Source organism: Brachyistius frenatus, unplaced genomic scaffold (genome assembly GCF_029030835.1).
Source record: "Brachyistius frenatus isolate BFR_SWC_R1_liver_20210118 unplaced genomic scaffold, ASM2903083v1 Contig_10, whole genome shotgun sequence".
NCBI lineage: Eukaryota > Metazoa > Chordata > Actinopteri > Embiotocidae > Brachyistius > Brachyistius frenatus.
Window position 1 is genome coordinate 1,844,356 of NW_027210609.1, and position 19,604 is coordinate 1,863,959.

The window sequence follows — 19,604 nt, forward strand, 5'->3', positions numbered from 1 at the left end:
TGGTCAAGGACTCTTCCCACAGAGCTGTCTGGTGGCACACAGTGCAGGGTTAAGGCTTTCACATCCATAGGCGTACAGTTACTGAGAGGAGATGTTTTTCACTTTAAGGGGAGAGTCATGAAGACACGCTTTTACAACCAGACTGCTGTAGTAACATCTCAGCTAATGGCTATCCTCTGGTACTGAATAGCCTGGCATCACTAGAGCCAAATTCACTTTGTGAATAGATAGTCTGGCCACGCTCCATTGAGGATTGTTTCCACTCGTTGCATCGTAATGGTCATAGACCTCGAGTTAATTCTGAAACTATTGGAGCAGCCCTTAACCAATCTGCATTGACCTCCATATACTGCTGCTGGGTGCCAAAACTCACAAAGCTGTAAACAACACAGCTCCTCACCTGATGCAATCAGAGCACAGTGGCATGTTGGTATTGCATACTTTTTTTTTTTTTTTTTTTTTTTTTTTTTAAATTTTAGTTCTTATTTTTGCTCCAGCTTCAGTTGCTTAATATTTGGTAGCTGTTTGTGTCACTTAATTGAGCTGTCCCATTGTTGGAACTCCACTTTGAAACAAATGCTTGACTTCAACTTTGTTGCACTTAGCCACCCTCACTGGTCGCTGATTGATCCGCCCTTCAGAGTTGCTGTGCAAACCTTATTGCGAACAGGGTTTCCAGACGATAATTACAGCAATAGCTGAACCTGTTAGCAACAGGTGGGCAAAGCCAGGCAAGGCACTGAAGCTCAAACTTTATAATTTAAGGCTAACCACTAAGGTAACCAATGATACCACAAGGTCATAACTTCACTTAAAAAAGGTGAAATTTGCATGAAAGGAACTAAAAAAAAAACAAAAAAAACCTATGCATGCATTTTGAGAAACATTAGCATTTGTTTAGAAACAAATTTCTCTCTTTTATATCTATAAATTATTTTGGGGTGTCCACCACTTTCTGAGCGGAGCGTCCTGTTCTTTAGCTGCTCAATGCTCCACTTCCACTTAAAGTTGCTGGAAGCTAATCCAAAAAGTCTGAAAAACAATGAGCTGAGAAAATGAGAGTAACTGCAGAGATCAGTGATAATTCTCCACGGGTTAATTACATTAAATACATAGTTATTTGATACCTTGGTAATATAGAAGATATTGATCACTGTCATTTAGGCCATTGCAGGAAATGTTGAAGGTCTGTGCCGGTCCGGCTCTTGATATGAGTCATACCAAATCTGTCACTGGATTAGCCAAAACAGACATTCCCAGCTGGGCATTATGAATTGTATATGTAATATAATTACATATGTTATGACAAATGATTTTATCCATATTTCTCTGACTACATCCTATCTCCACAATATTCTCTGAGAGGTGACAAAGCCTCACATCTCACAACTGATCATTGAGACAGCATATGTAAAAGAGATACTTCTAATTTGATTTCCAAATCATTGTTTATAATTAGGGAAGATCTGAAATATGAAATATTTGGGGTTCATTCCATGTTCAAGGAACAATAGGCCTCCTTGCTTACTTGCCAGTGAGAAGGACAAAAAAATGTCTTCAAGGAATGAAGTTAGGGACCAGCTCTGGAGAGCTTTTATACATCAGGATGCTAACATTACATGTGTTTATATATTCCAGATAGAACTGAGAGTATGTGTCAGACTCCATACAGAGCTGCTCTGAATCTGAACCTTTACAGACAACCATTCTGGATTTGTAAATTTCAGTATGTCAAAATATTAAGTCTGTAGGGGGACTGAAATGAAACAGCGGGTTTTTGGACATTTTATCATGACAAAAAAGGCTTTCTCAGTACAGAGCACAGTCTGCCAACATCAAAGAGTACAAGAGTTTTCATCCTTTACTTGCAGCCAGGTTAATTGGCACCGCATTTGGATTTTACTTTGTCTCTTTGTTGTCAGTATGGTGTGTGTGTGTGTGTGTGTGTGTGTGTGTGTGTGTGTGTGTGTGTGTGTGTGTGTGTGTGTGTGTGTGTGTGTGTGTGTGTGTGTGTGTGTGTGTGTGTGTGTGTGTGTGTGTGTGTGTGTGTGTGAAACAGAGGGGACAAAAAACAACAAAGTGTTGCGTGAAATAGACAAAACATGGAGTTTGAGTGAGTATGTCTTTATCAAAGTTGCAAATTAAAAGTGTTTACCGTGCCAATACCCCTTGTATTCTTTTGCCAACATTTAGGACAAATAAGGTACTTCGGACAAAATTGGCCTCTTTTAGTCTATTTGAATACAACACCAGTTTCACACAGCAATAAGGCAGCAGTGAGACATTTGAACACTGTCCTATGGTGGTTGATACAGAATATGTGTAATGTGTTGCTATTTTACTGCATAGCAAATGTGAATTGTTTAAAGTGATGCAACATAAAAAGACCATCAGGCATGTCTGACAGAACAGAAAGAAGACTGCCAGTTATAAACTATAGAAAGCTGAGTTTCTGGCTGATTTGAATGCTCTTATAGAGTGCAGATTTACTAAATGGAAATAGCACAGTTGGAGGAAAAAGTTGGGTATTTATGTCGGTGCAAGTGTCAAAGAAAGAAAGCCTTTTGCCCCAAGTCATGGCACACAGGGACAAAGGGGCATTGATGCAGTAAACTGGCAGAGAGCGGAAACTCAACGTTTTAAAAAATATATTTTTGAATGTTTTGTCCTTTTACTCCTTCTCTGTCACTCTCTTTGACTTTATACCATTCTTGCTTCACAAACTTTCAAGTTAGTTTATGAGTTAGTTAGGAGCTCATTTATCCCTGATGAGGAAAATCTGACAATCTGGCAAATTGTCTGTGGTTTCACCATACAGCAAATAATCATGAACAACAGATCACATGATTGTGTGTAATGTGAAAGGTATTGCTTGTGGTGACAAACCTACAGAGACTTATTACCTGACTGTAGTTCCCCACAGCTCTGCGGAGCGTCGTTTAAACTTATCGTCTTGGTTTTATTTCCCACAAATGGCTGTGTAGGTTCAGTATCACTGCTTTCATCAGTGTTGTTTTCAGTCACAGATGTTTCAAGCGAAAAAGTTTTGATGAACCCACTGTATGCTACCTAAGGACAATGACTTAAAGTAGGCATTAAGAAAACTTTTGATGCAGTGAACAATAGGTACTCAGAAATTAAATGAAACAACTTCTCACCAAGCTGCAAACAGGCTTATGTCCATAAATGGTATGTGGAAAAAAAAGAAAAAGATGGACTCCAGGGTCTGAAAAGTGAAGCCAATGGGGAGGTGCCTTCAACTGCAGTAGCACTGAGATCCTCGAAGGATTACTACTGACTCACCCGTCTACATCATCAGCTTCTGATATTGCCATGACACAGTGGTCTCTGCTCACTGGATGCAAGTGTTGGGTAGTAACTAGTTACATATAATTCTAATAAAAATGTATGTAACTGTAATCATTTACAGTTAATAAAAAAAGAAGAAGCAATTTAATTTCAGTCACTATTCAAAATGTTGATTACAAAAAGGGTAACAACAGAATATCATAATTTTTTGTAAAACGCTTAATTGCAAAATAAAAATTCATTCTGTTGCTTTTCTGTCTAAATCTTAACAGGCTCCATTTATTTAGCAGTATATGCGATCAAATTTTTATTCTTGATTTTGATTGGTTCTCTTGTTTGAAATTGCACCGCCTCTTATCTGCCAATGAAATCAATGTGCATTGCTCTAAGTAACCATGGCAAAGCAGTTGGCCATGTCACCGGATAAGACAAAGAGGTATTTAAAAGGGGTCATTCAGTATTATTAGTACCCAGGCCTGTTGATAGTTCCATCGTCACTCAGCATGGAGTTGACGTGAATATAGACTTTGTTTGAGGTTCTGGGGAAAAAAAATTCTAAAGATTTTGCTGCAGTCAGTTGTAATCTACATATTTTAATTTTTTTTTTGGTGGATGTTCTTCAAAATCAAAACATTTTAATCCAATATAAGGTTACATTGAAAAAGATTTAATAAAAGTTTGACAGTAATCAGTTTTGAGTACTGTTGTGAGGTTTACACCGTCTAGTTTACATTTATTTGATTGTTTTTCATTTTATTTCGCAGTTTAAAATATTTGTTAGTTAAGCAATCAAATGTAAGAAGTTAAATTACTTTAAAACATAAATTAAAATAGTTACATTACCTACTACATTATTAAGATGGTAACTACTAATCTGTAACCTATTACATTTCAAAAGTAACTTTCCCGACACTGCTGGATGCACATTGAAAGCTTCAGATTTGGGGCTGAACAGTGAAAAGCAACAGCTCCACCCCTCTTGTGCAGCTTAAAGTATAGCAACTCTGATCCCTGAAGCTTGCCTATGGAAGCTGAGATAAGACCTGGAGGGAAGCAACTATCATCTGCTGTCAAACTCAGCATGTCTGTCATCCAAAATCATCCCCAAGTTACACTCCAACTCCTTGCTGCTATGTCCTTCTCCCATCACTGATAGTGTGGTAATAATGAACAGTTTGACAGCCTCTCCACTTGGAGATAACAGTCGACAGGGTTGCGTATGAAACACTGCGAGAGTATCAAGATAAAGGCTTGTCTTCAGAACTCTGGGGGAATCGAAGGGGAGAGAGGATGCATAGTTGTGGGAATAGGGGTTTGGTTATGATGAACATTAACACCTGAGGGATTGGAAATAAGACATCTGATGACGACAATAAACATGAAGTTTTTGCACCGTTTCACATTCCTTCTCTCTACTGAGACCCATTTGGTGTTTTGCCTCATTTCCCCTCAGTCTCACTTCTGCTCCCTGCTGACAGTTTTCTGCCATTGCTTCCTCTGCCAGTGGCCCTCAGAATCCATTGCAAGGTCACATTCACATTCACACTCTATCCCAGTCATACTCTTGACTTCGGACTGAAAAATGCGGGAACGCAGAGGTGACTGTTGCGGTTAAATCTAATGACGTACAGATCAAGGGTAGCTCACAAACAGAGCCAGCGTTGATTCAAAAGGTGCACGTTTTGCACTACCTTACTCCGATATAAATGAATTCCTCATCCCCCACCCCCATCACTGCTCTGTTCTGCAGGAGACACAATTACACGGTGATGCTGAGAGACTGAGAGATGTGCCAATAGATTGCAGGTCAGATGAGAAAAGTAGTTGACGTTGTTAGTCAACATAATTAAAGTGTCATTTGAATGAATCCGAATAACGTGGAACCATTGGAGTATCTATTGAGCAGCTATTCAAGGATCCGTCTCTGAGCAGCACTACAGAAAGATATCTCTCAAGGTAAAATGTTTTACTAAAGCACACGGAGAACCTTATCCATTGCCAACCCTTCCTCCATCAATCTCTCTTTCTTTCTTTTCTCAACAGCAGAGTGATTTTCAGAGAGCAAGGTAGTGGAAATCACTCTGACAAAGCTCTCCCTTTTGATTTATGATATACGTTTAGTTATTTATTGGCTAATAACAGCGGGCTGCTGAGAACAAGTTTGAGTACACCTCCAGAAGACAACTGGGCAAGCCTTTTATAGACAGATAACAGGGCAGGGCTGCTGTTTAATGTTTTCTGTGAAGAGCAGAGACTTTGCGAGAGGGTTAATTTATCTCCAGTTATAATTATAATTATGATTATTAAAATCAAACATAGGCATGAGTGGTTTTGATATTCTTACCTACAGTGTATTTACCAAATTATCAAACCATTCCTTTGCCACATCTAGTGACCAGCATACAGTGGGGAAGGCCTCTGCAGTCTGCAGTAAAAAATTGAGCTGAGACCAGACAGGAATTTTCAGCACCAAAGAAGACCACTGCCAGATTTACTGTAGCACTGCAGGCAAAAAACTGACAGATAGGATTGGGGGGGGGGGGAAATTATGTGCAGTACTGAGGACAGATTAATCCATATCTGAGAATAGTTTAAGTACAGTGAATTGATAAGGAGCTTATCCCCCTTGTTGGTGTATGTAGAGGTACATTCACAGTCTATTGATTAAGACTCATCTCATGTGTTCCTACTCGAGAGGACAGCTCCAATAAATAGCAACACCAGAGACAATGATCACTCCATCACTGCTTTATCGCTGTCCCCACACAGCTACTTTGTATGCATGTTAGTACACTGTACAGTTTTTCCAATTTGTTCAAGTCTAAGTGACATCCTCGGTCTGCCTCTTATGCAAATAAATGCATAACACAAGTAACTTTCATTGTCCAGTAATTGTCTCAGTGACTTCTATAAGCTCTAAATTTGTGCACAAGATGACATAAAAAGAATTTTAAATATATGTGTTTTAAATAACAACACATCATAAATCCATGTTTCATTGTTATAATAACAACCCTGTGGTACCGTGAGAATTCAAAATTGTTCCCAAGAAGTACAAGTCACCATGAAGAATTACCATCTCTATTTGCTAAAGCTAATACAACAAGATATTAAACTCTGTCGAACATGTTGAAAAATGAGCAACAGGGGAAGCGGAGAGAAAGATAAATACAGCAGAGAAATGGAAAGGCACAGAGACAGTGTGAGAAAGATGAGGTTGGAGCCAAAACATGTGAAGTTGCAAAGTCATTTATTATATTTCAACATTTATCTCTGGAGAGAGAGAGAGCCTAGTTATCAGAAGGACTAAATTGAAAGACATTCAAGCGTGCAGTAGAGTCAGTATAAGGAACACTGATGACCAGGCCTGCACAAACTCTCTCAGTATTCCAGGCTTAGCATACCGTTCTGCATTGAAAGCATTTCATGCACATATACGTTTACGCACACATCTGTACTCCCATACATATGCACACACAGATAGCTCAAACATTAAAATGCAAAAGCAATTAAATTCAAGGCACAACAGTGCCTAAGAAGTGCCAACCTGACAGAAGGACTTTGATTATTTTAATTAGAGCAATATGGCTGACTCATCCTTGAAAATAACTGAAGAAAGAGGAGGTTCATTTTCCTGCTTTAGACCCTGACTTCAGTTAGAGAGTGTGACTACTTTACACTTTTTGCTTTAGGGTGAAGCACTTATGCAAATGTGTTTAGAGAGACAAACTGTGCTGATGAGCCGCTTTTATATAATGTCTTTTATTTAATAGATCCAACTTATTCTAATTGTAAATGTATGTGATTTAAATGTGTTTAATAAGCTGGCTCCTGCAGGAGCTGGGAATTGCATTAATCTGCATGCTAAATTAGTTTGTCTGACTCCGAAACTTGTCTGGCTCAGGGAGTTGAGCTCTTGTAAGGGATTAGAACAAGGCATTAATACTAAGATCCATGGAAAGCAAAACAATGCAATGTTCCTTTCTGTTTCTAAAAATGCTGCATGTGGGCAAACTAATTACCATAGTATAATTTTACATGCTGAATAAATTAATACACCCTGGGGTATGTACCCAAGCAGTTTCCTTGCAGACTTGTCCCTGTGTGTTTACTGTCCTAGATGACTAAAGTTATTGTACATGTAATTTTGTTTTGTGCACCTAATACAACTTTGTATGCTTTGTATGCTTATCCATGTCAGGGAGAGGAGATGAAGATTAAGAAAAACATGCAGTCATATGAAGTAAAGAGGAACTGCAGCAGGAAGGAGGATGACAAAGAGCATTTGTTGATCACCACAGCTTAAAGCACCAATCAACTGTAGTTTGTTTACTGAGGATAATAATCATGTTAAACGGCATTTTTTCCAAAGTTTTAAAGACCGCCTTTCATTACACAAGTCCTTGAAAGCTTGATGGTCAATCTGCTACTCCCTGAAGAGACATCTCATGGCTAAACATAAACCACAGATGAGGTAGAGAGGCTGGAGAGCATATTGAAGAGCTCTTACAGTTTAAATACACAGCCACAAATTTGGTTTGCAATTCCATTACCTGGGATAAATATACAAAATGTTCTCCTCCCCTTACCCTGCTTGAATGTGTAGACTGTCATTGTAATGTCACTTAAAATCTAAACAATGTGATGTAATTACATATTAGAAACAGCTGTATTATATATTTATATATGCATATATGTCAATAGAAATGCAAAGTTGTTGCTGAGGTTCTATTATCATAATGTTGCTCTCTTTATTTCTAGAAATAAATTTGCCATTTGAGCTTTACTACTCCCCCCCATTATATTGTCGCTGAAACAGAGGTTTTGTGTACTGAGGCCCACATGTACAATACTTAATATTTCTTAAATACCAATTAGCAATATAATCTCAAAGTATATATAGTTATCATGTTGGAGTGTATAATTTAGTTATCGATTTAGGGCATGGATGAGGTTGGGAATATTGAAGTAATATTGAGTCCTTTTCGGAGTATAGAAGATTAAAATCAAACGCAATTGTATAGGTTTGCTTTGAGTCCAGTGACATACAAGATTGGATCATCAGCATACAACTGGGCATTACAGAGCTGAGTTGAAAAATATATATTGTTTATTTACAGAATAAACATCAGTGACACAAATATCAATCCTTGAGGTACACCACGTGATTCAAGACCATCACCAACAACAGGTTGAACAATGTTGTATATTTGAGAGATATGATATGTGATATGGGCAAATCACAACACACTGCAGACAGCAGGCTGGACTACACCTACAGAAGACAACTGGGCAAGCCTTGGATATAAAGATAAAGGGACAGGGCTGCTGTTTCACATTTTCTGTGAAATGTAATGACAATCCATTCAATCGCTGTTTGAGATCTTTCGGTCGGAGTGTAATTGTGGGTTGACTGACAGAGGGATCAACATTGCCCTCCACAGACCCATAAAAACATAATCCAGGAAGCATTATGTTTCTGTGATTGGATTTATGCTATGTTTACTCTATTTGCAAAGTCTAAATTATTAATAGAAACGGATTGCACTGTATTACAAATAGATTAAAATCCTCCTTTTATGTGAAGCTTAAATTCCAATGCTTTATTTAGGTTTTCATTCATTTATGCTTGTATGCACTGACTTTTTCTTTTATTATAGCAGGATTTGAATGTTTAACACAGTTTAAGAATTTAAACAAAACTAAAAGCTGTTTTAGCCATTCAGAGTAACTGTTCTCAAACTGTTCCACTTTAAGTTGATTTCCAAAACAGTTATGCTCCAAATCAAATGTGGATGTCTTGCTGGAAACCTGCTGAGCTTCATTTTGAAGGATCCTGTTAAGATTATTGAACTGTATAATGTATCCTGTAATGATTTAAACTCTGTGTCTCACAGGACTTTAAGTAGAATCATGGGACCTGAAAGTAAAGAAATTTGCATCTCATTTTTTTGACTGCCATTGTTTACTGCAATATTAGGAAATATTTCTTGCAATATTTCTTGAAAATATTCTTTAACCATTAAATGATCAAATACAGGGAATATTAGCTTCAAACTTGAATCCCTGGGTTATTTTTTGTTGTACAACAGAAATATTGAGCCTCTCCTTGCCTCTAATGAACAACAATTATTGCAATTTCGAAAGAAACCTGCCTGGCAGTTTATGTCAGAGTTACAAGAGGACAAGCACTGTGTTAAAATATCTTCTGTGGAGTTCATTAAAATACCATCTGCTCACTCCAAAAAGCACAAAGATTCATGACAGAGCAGAATGGGTCTCCAGAGAATTGTAAAAAAAAAAAAAAATTGCAGAAAAAGATTCAGTAATCTGGCAACAGTTGTATTAGATGGTGAATGATTATGCATGCTGGTAGGCTTTCAGCAAAAATCCCTGGAAACATGTTCTCACTGAAGCAGTCAAACTGCAATAAGTGGAGCATCCAGGCAAAGCGTAGCACCACAACCAGCCAGCACCACACAACAACAAAATTACACATGTGAAATAGTAAAAGAATGTAAGAGGATTCAGAGAAGGGGAATCGTAATCATACTCATGAATACTAACAAGACTGGAAAATAGCAAAATACCACATTGAGAACATAATTCATTAACACAGCACAATCACACCAACTGCTTTCATTTTAGTAATAGGCTTATAGAAACACATTGAAATTGGGTTTTCATTATGAGCGTTTGTGTTTGACATTTCTGATCCCATTTCCTGCATTTGCACTTCACCGTGCTCCCTCAGTTAATCTTGCCATTTCAATGTTTGTGGCCGTTTATGACTATAACACATCTTCTTCACAGGAGCTGATGATATGCAGCAGAGAAGTGTTAATATGTGAGCAATATGGTAAATTGAATGAGAAGCACGTGGATTAGGGCTAAGTATAGCATAAAATAGAATATCATGAATCCAGAGCAAAAACAAACGTATCTAAATTAACTAAATATGAGAGATTGAGGAAGAATATTCACAGATTTAATCATTCAAGTCTTTATACTTCAAGTTGTTACTGTATGCTCTTATACTGTAGGTAATATAAGATTATGTGTATGCTTCACCCGCTAACTGTTGTAGTATCGAATTAACTTTTTACATGTGTGTATCTACATTTTCTCTCATGTTTACTTCATGACAGTGTAATAACAATTGCTACAAAGAAACAGTTAACCGGTATATGATTAAGCTTACTTGTCTTGCATTATTGGAAAGGAAAATGTTAAACAGCTTTCCTCAACCTTCTCAAAAATGCTCTTATCAAGTCTTGTCTGATAGTCATATACTTTTGCAGAAAGTCGTACTTTCTTAAAACGAGTAAAAAAAAAAAATTCTAAGAATTCCCAAGAATCAAATGTCATTTATTTACTTACACTTGTTACAATAAAATGTCAACTCTAAATATTTTATGAAGATGTTTGTTTGTTTGTTGTCTTCACAGCCAGCAAACAACACCCGCACTAGAAACACACAAGAAGATATAAGCAGACCAAACAATCCCAGGCAGATCATTCAGCATTCGAACAGTTATAAATGACAAACAACCACATTTTAAAAAGGTGCGCATACGCCATGTAGCCCTCCAACACATAAAGAAGTTGTATTCATTACACTTTCATTCAATTACTCAATAAAAATAGATATTAACATTTAATGTGCATGCTGGTGTGTGTAATCTCATTAGGGATATTCCGTAAGGGGGAACATTACATTTGTGTAAGTCTTAGTGAAATGAAAAATGACAATATTTGACTATAATTATCAACTATTTTCTATATATAAATTTTTCCCGGACTCATATTCAATTAGCTGAATAATTTGGTTTTGAATTATACCCCACTTGAGCATCATAAATGATTCAGAATCAATAAAATGAACTCAACGGTAGACGCAAATTTGCAATTCCTTCAAAGAATAAAGTCTGAACCAAACTATGTCCAACAGGAAGTGGACATCAGTAAAATCCATGAAAAAGTCAAAAATAACGTATTTTTGATTTTGATGGATTTCAGCAATTTGACCTAATCTAAGGGTCAATTCGGTGCTTTGTGTAATGACCACCTGATGGCGTGCTCTTCACAGGGCACTACAATGGTGAATCAGTGTGTCTGGGCTCAAGAGACAGGTGATGGGTAAATGGACTAATCCTGAGTACCAGTGCGAAGGTCTTGTGGTCTATAACACCCTGCTCCTCCTGAGCCAGATTTGCACGGTGGGATTTAAGCCAAATACCCTCAGCGTTTAATTGTATTACTCCAGATTACATGACCAGATTACAAGGCTGTGAGGCAGCAGATCCTGAACACTGTACAGTTTACACGATTACTATCAGAAGGAGCAACCGTTATGACCCAATGATGTGATCTCAAATATCCTTTCTGGATCTAACTATTATGTATTAAATTACTTTACTTGTATTATTTTACTACCCTGACCATGACATACAGTAAAATAGAGACTGAGAAAACAAACAAAAAAAGACATGTTTTTAACATGTTATCGAATCTCATGTTTAATCTGAAAATCCTATGTTGTGTAAATTTGAATACAAATTATTTCCACGCTCTATAATAATACATATAGATTCATATTACCTCTATTACCTAAATGTCTTATTGTGTTTTACCACGCAATTTTAAAGTTCAAAAGAAACAAGTGAACTCATCAAATCAGTCAGTGACCAACTTAAGGTGCAGCTGTCAAATCTAAAAACCTAGGAGTGTGTGTTGGTTAAAAAAAAAAAAAGGTGTCTGAAGCAGCTCCTCAGTCCTCAGAGCAATTGCTTCTGGCAGGGAATCAGATAGAAAGGAGAGTCATTTATATTTCTTGCAACGCCCCACGAGCTGTGGAGGCAGGGAGCATTTAAATATCTTCTAAGGTCAACAGGAAACTCAGTGGCTTTGATAACAAGTATCCCATCTTTGATTCCCCACTCTTCTCACCTCTACAGAAATTCTGCTTTTGATGAGGGGTTTTGCGAGAAGGTTAAAGTAAACAAGATAGCATGGACGACAGTGAATTACTCTGTTTAGGAAGCTGGGCTGTCGTGTGGAAAAAGGTTGAGATAAGGGAAACAAAAGGCACACCAATGTCGCTTGACGTTACATTAATGTTTCCCCTCATGCCTGCTCTGCACACAGTGGCTGATGTTTTCTCATGAATTATTTATGTTTCAGTTCAGTGGAGGCGACTCTGGCACCACATGGAAGCTCACCTTAGGCTGAATGCTCAATAATGGACTAATGGATCAGTTGGCGTTTTCTTTTCTCTGAATGAGTCAAAACACAATAAACTCACATATCTGCTGTGAAAATCTCTCCAGGAACTTTAAGCTTCCTGTGGTTGGCAGAGAAAGTCACAGGAGCTGCCGCTGCCCCGGCTCTCAGGCTCCTGCATAGGTGAGACACTTATCCACATCAGCCAGACACAAACAACCCCACAACAAAAGCCTGCAAAGTGTGCAAACTCTGTCTGTCACTCAAAAGGAGATTGGCAGGGAGAGGGGCTCTTTCATACCGCCCAAACTCCCTCTGAAATTGAGGTGAACACCTCTGATCTGCAGAGAGATGCGTGTAGTGATCCAGATCAGCTTTGTGACAGTGATCAAGGTTTCCATAGAAACGTGGGCACCCCAACTACACCAGACTAAAACATCCTGAACTGCATCAACAGATGGCTTGTGGAAAAGCTGAAGGATGATGAAGTCTCACAATCTGGCATGCATCATTTCATCTGACAGAGGCCATATTGTCATCTTAAAATATCCACAGTAAAACTTTGAGCTGCGGAATTTCACCTTCTTTGGGTACAAAAATAGCATTTGTGTCATCGGATGAGAGATTACCGTCTGTGTCTATTAATGTGATGGGGTCTGGGGAGCAACGCAAAATGAATGCGTCTCCTTCGTGGCATTTAAAAAACAATCTCATCCGTCATGCCATATCAGGACATTCGAATCTACACTGTCATTTTATCCTTGCACTCTGGTTTGCCTACTCATCAGCTGCGGCAGACGTGTTTTAAAACCTCCTCTGCAGTCAGCTCCGATACAGTCGGTTTTTATGTGTATTCATTAATCTTTTTTGCTCGCCCGGTGTTTCTGAGTGGGTAGAAATGTGGAAACAGACGAATACCATCGGAAACTGCTGCTGTTAAAAAATAGCAACCCCAGCTCTTTGAAGTCCAGCCCACTTCAGCTCGAGCTGTAACACAAAGGATGTAACATTAAAATAGATTTAAAGGATTAGGGATGGACGGATTTTCATACAATACGGTAAGGGGGGGGGGGATCTCTAAATGAAAAATGAGATGAAAGTTTCAGTTTCTCCAGCATGTTCAGATAATAACGGCTTCTTTGTGTCCAAACACCCAAAGATACTTATAGAACAAAGACAGCCTTACATGAAGGGGATCTTATAAATGATAACCTACTTTTCCTGCAGGCAGTGAGACTCAAAATGGCTGAATAGAAATAACAGAAATCATGGGTCGATTTCAGGATAAGGGTACACTTTTGCTGCAATCCCTCGACCACCTTGTCCTCTTTTTATCTGCTTCCCTGCCTATTTCTCTTCCTCTGTCTCTCTTTTGTTGGGTCAATACTTTATTAGTTCATTAGGTAGCAGATCTGAACTGATCCATTTTCTGAGCTGCAGCACAACCCAAACCTCACACCATGGATCATCAATTTAGCCTCCCAATCTATTTTACTGTGGGCTTGATCTCATATTGCTCCTTTAATACCTCTCAAGTCAATAATGAATCAAGTTAGATCTGCCAAAATTGCAACTGAAATGATGAAACTGGTGGCTTATGTCTCTGCCAAAATCAGTTATGATTACAGGTTTATATGAAACTTTTCAGTTACATGTTCCCCCATTTGTTGCTAAGCTTTCTTTTAAACACAGTCTCTATGTAAAGATTTTTCCTCTCTGAGACTGTGATGCTGCAAAGACGAGGGAAAAGATAAACTGTCAGTTAAAATGCTGAGTATGAAGAGTGCTGTATGAATTATAAATGTAAATAAACACATTTTCACCCGACTTTAACTGTGGAAACTAAAGTTCCCATTAAAAGATGATGAAAAGACAAAACGACTTCATAGAGCGCAGATGAGGTTGTTAGGAATGTCATTACTTTTGGATCATAAACCAAAGCATTAAACAAATTCCCACTTTGACCTGATGATGGCGCTGAATGAAAACTTAAAGGATGACCATATTTATTACAGCTCAAAACTGTCCAGATAATTTTTTTTGGACAACCCATCCAGTGGATTCTGAGATATTTCACACATTTAAAAAAATTTCACAGCATTGTAGGGACGCCTAGTATTACATTTTTTTGCTGATTTCCATTGTGTCAATATTTTTCAACTCTAAGCCAATTGCCAACATTAACACATACACATATGTTTTTGCATCTAATTGCAGAGAACCTTAAGTGTCCTCTGTGGTGAAATTAACATATTATTATGCCTGCTCTTATTGTGATGGCCCACTGGCAGAATCAGATACATAATAAGATGCTTGTAAAAATTCACTGGGTAAAATAAGAATACTATTTCAACATGTAAAAAACACCATATTTAGTTCTATGTTAGATTTTCTTTCAAACAAAACTGTTTAGATTCATCTTACTTAATCAAGCTTGGATGATGCTTCAAGGGACAATCCTGACAAAAGTCACAAGTCCGGAAAAATCTGACCTGTTTCACAAGTTGCAAAGGCAGTAAATGTAATCTGTCAGCAGGGACCATGTGAAAGTAAAATCATTGTACAGCAGTAACGCAATCAAAGCCAGCTAAAAGAACATTATTATTTAGGCACAATTACAGGGTAATTTTTATCAGTCAGTCCTACTGGCAGAAATGTTCATTTCAGGCTGATGCCAATATTTCATTTTAAAGCCCTTATCGACCAATGAGGATGACATGCTGATATTATCGGGCATCCCTACATTCCATTTAATAGTTTTTTACAAAAACCCTAAAATATGAGAGAAGAAGTCTTGGCACTGTCAGTGTCAGCAGATTTCTTCCACCCGGATTCATAAATGTCTGTAAAAAAATTCCACTGTAATACATCCAATAGTTGCTGAGATAGTTCAGAATGAACCAAAGGGGTTGACTGAATGACTGACATTACCAGCCCTGGAGCAATGCCACTAACATGGATGAAAAAAGAGAAAGAGCTGAGCAAGATGTGCAGATTCACAAACTTCCAGTTAGCAATCATTCTGAAGTAATGCTGCGTAAGACCCTAATGAAGGCCAATGTGCTGACACAAGTTGGCATATTTTTGACTCATATCTCTTAAGGTTTTAATTTTTTTATTTTAATTATCTGCCTAAAGGCCTGGAAGTTAATGACAATAACATATTACTTTCTCTGTTCAGTTCTCTGGTCTGAAGTGGAATGGGCCACCCAGCTATTCTCTGACAAGGCTAGAGAAATCTGTACGGAGCCCCCTAAGTGTCACAGTGGAGATTTATTTTCTCTGGTATGATCCACTAAGAAAGGCTGAGCAGTATTATGATACTGTGGATTACCACTGGTTGTGTCCACAGTGTACCTTCAGCTGTGGCTCATCAGGCACAGCAGTTAAAAAGACAGCTAGAGGAGTCAGTTAACCCAGCCCTTTCACCATCTCCTGCTGAGGCATATTGAGACAGACTTATGACTGTAGGATGACATAGCTGTCACGGTAGCTGTAGCAACAGCTGTAGGTTGGCTGTTACTGGCTGTGACACATACAGTGTACAGTATGTACATATAATACGTCTAAAACTAACTACATGCAACAGTTGTGTGTTTAATTGACATGGTCATGCATGCAGTCAAACTCTGAGTAATAACCAGATCCTGGCACAGCAGCTGCAGTTGGGATCACAGCCAGTGGTAAATCCTGTCACAGCTCAGCCTTTTTAAAATAAGGCAATACATGCATCATGTAAAGTATCACAACATCTCTTTTCTCTGTGGTATATGCTTAGTGTGTCTGCTTAACTGGCAGTACATTGGGACTTCATATGAGCGAGAGGAAATGCAGAATTAGACCAGAAGAAAACTCCCTACTTTGACCTGTAGGGGGCTCCAGAAATCTCCAAAAAAAACGGGCACTGAAGTCAAGAACTTGAAGTACCCTGCACTGTTTGTACGGAATTACGCAGACTGACTTTCTGAGACTGAGAGCAATACAAAGCTGAGTATTTGCTGTCAACTGATCTACTGTCCCAGATTGAGAACAGGACTTTGAATGAAAATACACTTGTTTGCTATTTCTGGAGAGTTATGGTAAGCAGTGTCTTCTCTGTCATGACATCATCAGGCCACAATTGTAGCCCTGCTGACTCCTTAACCAAAGTAGCTAATGCAGTGCAATGTTCCAGTACATCAATTCACAGCTTCCACACCCACTGAAATGCATTTGATTAGTCACCCCAGCATAGCAACGGGGACATAAATAATGCATCTGTGCAAATGACAAATGAGGCAATCAATTCTGGGACAGCATTCAAAGAGAAACTATTCAAATCCCCTCTAAATTAATTTTCTGCCTTTTAGTGGCCGTAGACTTGAAAATCTAATGCTGAATTCATCAGATGAGATGTTTTTACCCCAACTTCCACAAACTAAAATCCTTTAGTGTCATAAATGTTTTTAAAAGATATGCATAACACACAAAGCATCAAGGTTGGGTGACTGACAGGAAGCCTGGGAGAGTCCTTTATTCTTCCAATGCAGCAGTAAAAGTCTCTCCAGACCACTGTCAGTCCTAAATACTGGACAGAAGAGTGTCTTGGTAAGTTCCCTCGCCTGAGCTGCACAGAGAACAGCAGGCACTTAAAAACATCAGACCAGACCAGGCGTTAAAAGAGTAAAAGAGAAGGGCTGGATTAATTTCATATTCCATCTGACAACGATAACACTACTCTCCATGAATGCAGAGCTCCTCTTGATGAGCAGAGCTCTTCTCGGATGAGATTACACTTGATTTTGACCTCTGAGGATCGGAGAACAAAGAAACCTGATGCATAATTTGGCCACAATTATTCTGTACATCCGTTGCAGCCGGACTGATTATAGGGAGCCTGAAAGTTCAAACCTGCTACTCAGACAAGGTGAATTAAGTAGAGACTACGGCTGAACAATCAAATCTAAATCTAGTATCAAATCTAGTTATTGAATCCAAATTCTGCATTGTCTAATAAAAATTAGCCTTCAGCCTTTACAAGTAACCAAAGTCATAAATCAGCTCAAAGATTTCTAATCAGCCTGTTTTGTGAGAAAGCAGAAACACTAGCTCCTCCAAATTAAATGACTAAACGCATTATTGTCTGTGCTCTCTACAACAATGTTGGGCAGAAATGCATTACTTATTTCAGCAATATTACACAAGAGGGTGTACACATGATTATTGACATGACAGTGATGCGGTCAGGACCGAGGCGCTTGCCGTTTCCATGACAATATATGGGGTATGACTAACAACTGGAAAACAATCAGTCATGTCAGTAGAAGTGAATGTAAAATATGCTGTATTTGCCACTCCAGGAAGTAGTCCGACCTTTAGCAACGACATAGCAACAGAGATGAGATCTAGTCTGTTTTATTGCTTTCTAGAAATCGTTTCTCAAACTGAATAAGTACAGCACATAGAAACACTAAACTGCTTAGCTCGCTCAATCTTGTTGTAACTAAGATATCCGCTGAAAAAAGATACCAATACACTCATGTATTTTTTTTATATTAGCCCCGTGTCATGTGTTTGGCGCCGCTATCATTTTAAAAGCCTGACTATCTGTAGTGTTATGGTACAGGTGATCAGAGCGACAAAAAAGGACCAAAAGAGACCCGATTTCACGAAATGGGTCCTATAACAAGTAAAACAACATTATACTGCATATTATATGAAATTCAATTCCAATTATATATTCCCATCGAGAAGGGTGTGGTTTATGGTGATTTGAGCACGTTCCAAATGTACAGTTGACCAATCAGATCGCTGGATCGGAACTACTTGTTCTATAATAAGGTGTTATAGAAATGTGTTTTTTAAGCATGGAGTTGAGTAAAGGATTACGATCTGAAATTCAGGAATGAAATCATAGTTACTAATACCAGTAAAGCTCCTTTGCTTTGGTTGCAGAGGCTTGTGGTTGGGTCGGTGGTAAATGTTTGTAATTTCATTGCTCTTATTAGAATGTGGTGTGTTCTTGGTTGAGTTGTTAACATGGCCACAGGTATAGCTCTACATTTAGGAGTTACCTTCTGATTATAGATCAGTCCTCTAATTTGTAGGACTGTCTGTTTGCTAAGACTAACTGGCTTGTTTACTGGCATTATGCATATTTAATAGAAAAGATGTGAGAACGTTTATCATATACAGAACAGAACAAAAAGAGCCTGTGGGGAATTTTTGATTTGTGATATTAGAATGAATAAATCAATAGACCTCACTTTATTGTGGTGTGGAAGATTTGGCGTAATGGAACATTACTTTACAGCTGAGTAACTAGTAAAGTATTGTAATTAAATTTGTTATGTGTAGTTGATTACAGCCCAACACTGCTGTCGAACAACACACATAATCTGGTGCAGTTATAAGCAGGACATCATGTATCTGCGCTATTCCAAAAATATTACTAATCACTGAGAAAATAATACTGTCAACACTGTGGTCAAGATTAGACACAAAAATGAATGGATTAGATTAAGTAGTACATTAAATATCAGGAGCAGCTACAGTCATGGTTTAAAAAAAAAAAATGGCAGTCCTTAAACATCTACAGCAGTAAAATCCAAAAAGCAGTCCATATGTGGTCCTAGAACAGCATTACAGAATAAAAAAAAATTGACATCTTGCAAACAGTTTTTGGCTGAAAACTAGGAAAAGACAATTAATTAATATTGTGTCTCTTTTCCCGGTTGTTGAATGTTTTATACCTCATAAAACTGAAGGCCAACATTTTGTCATAAAAAAACAAACAACAGGCAAATGTTGCTACTTATGGTAAATTGTCACATTAATCTTCTGTAATCTAAATCCATTCAATTTGATTGATTCAAGCACAACAAACAAATCCATGCTTGTGTTTCCAGTTTCGGTGATGTCCAGCTGCCTCATCCAACATGGAAACCAACAAAACAGAGTCTCATGCCATGTCTCAAATGTATTGATAAATACTGATTCAATGCAGTGTACTAATCATCCTACTGTAACAGAAAATGATACAGTATTTGCAAAAATTTGTGTCAATCAAACCATGACATCAGAATGAAACTGAA

General features: G+C 38.1%; 1 protein-coding gene across 4 annotated transcripts in view; it reads right to left on the reverse strand.

Annotated features, from left to right (window-relative positions):
* The window catches only part of kaznb (kazrin, periplakin interacting protein b), a 116,599-nt gene that overhangs the window by 72,196 nt on the left and 24,799 nt on the right, over positions 1 to 19,604 (reverse strand). The window contains exon 1 of one of the 4 annotated variants that reach the window (XM_069690821.1): positions 3,159 to 3,212. The exons of the other annotated variants lie outside the window; for them this stretch is intronic. The gene's annotated coding sequence lies outside the window, so the exon portion shown is untranslated. Of the gene's footprint in view, positions 1 to 3,158; positions 3,213 to 19,604 lie in introns of those variants that run through there. 4 annotated transcript variants of the gene reach the window in all.